Genomic DNA, 1,166 nt, shown 5'->3' on the forward strand with positions numbered 1-1,166 from the left:
AGTACGTAAAAGTAAAGATATTTCGCGAGCTAACGTAGCGAGTTTCAAATTTGTAGAAAATAGATATTCCTCTTGGGCCAGCATATAATTGTGAGATTGGCGCGGTAAAATTTATACGAAGGATGAAAGGACAGGGTGGAAAGAGATTTTTCAGATAATAATTCATTGTTATATATATATATATATATATTACAAATATTGAATACGTGCTTCTTATAAAAAAAAAAAAAAAAAAAAAGGATTCATATCAATTATTTTGTACTAACATGAAAATGTAAGACTAACTCTTTAAACGAGCAATTATCCTTAAAAAAGAAAAAAAATCAATTCTTTTATTAAATTTTTTATCTTCATAAATATTCAACACAACTTTTTAAGAAAAATTGCTCGTTTATAGATTCAGTGAATATTTGATTTATGGTGTATATATTCATCATATACGGTGTAATTGAAAAAAAAATTCTTCCATTTTTTTTCAATAGATATAGCAATTATTTTTTCAAAAATTTAAAATTTTTATTATCATTATATTAAACTAATAAAAAGATTTTTATTTATATTTATTTATAAAAAAAAAAACCTTCCTATCGTTGTAACATAACAAAAGAAATTAATCTTTTTCTATTTACACCATATATGAATGAAGCGAACCATAAAAATTGAACGATTGATATATTCGACCATGTCAATTAGAATCTTTGAAACTCTTGGATGTCGACAATCGGTTATCTGTAATTAGATCTACGTGACCGGAAGTGAAACGACTCATCGAAAACCGTAACCGTACGTGTTCCGTTTAAACTATTTGAATTCCCCATAAAACCGAGAACTCTTTCATGCATATTTATGACAGTAATCCTGTGAAAGTGATTGTAAACGTCTATCTTTTTTATGATTAAATTCTTTAGGAAGAGTAGAAAGGAATGGAAATCGATATAATATGTGTCATCGATGGATTGGTTTAACCGCGCTAACCATCTACCTATAAACCATCCAATCGTAATTCTCTATCGTAAATACATTAACGTAGCAAGATCCATCATAAAAATTCGAAAAATCTGAATTCAAAACTAATTTATATTTCTCCTAGCCTAATCTTAATTAGATCGAAACGAAAAAAAAAAAAAAAAAGAAACAATTATTTCCCAACAGGGAACCAATTGTCG

The sequence above is a fragment of the Apis dorsata genome, unplaced genomic scaffold, assembly GCF_000469605.1.
Source record: "Apis dorsata unplaced genomic scaffold, Apis dorsata 1.3 scaffold_73, whole genome shotgun sequence".
NCBI classification, from domain to species: Eukaryota; Metazoa; Arthropoda; class Insecta; order Hymenoptera; family Apidae; genus Apis; species Apis dorsata.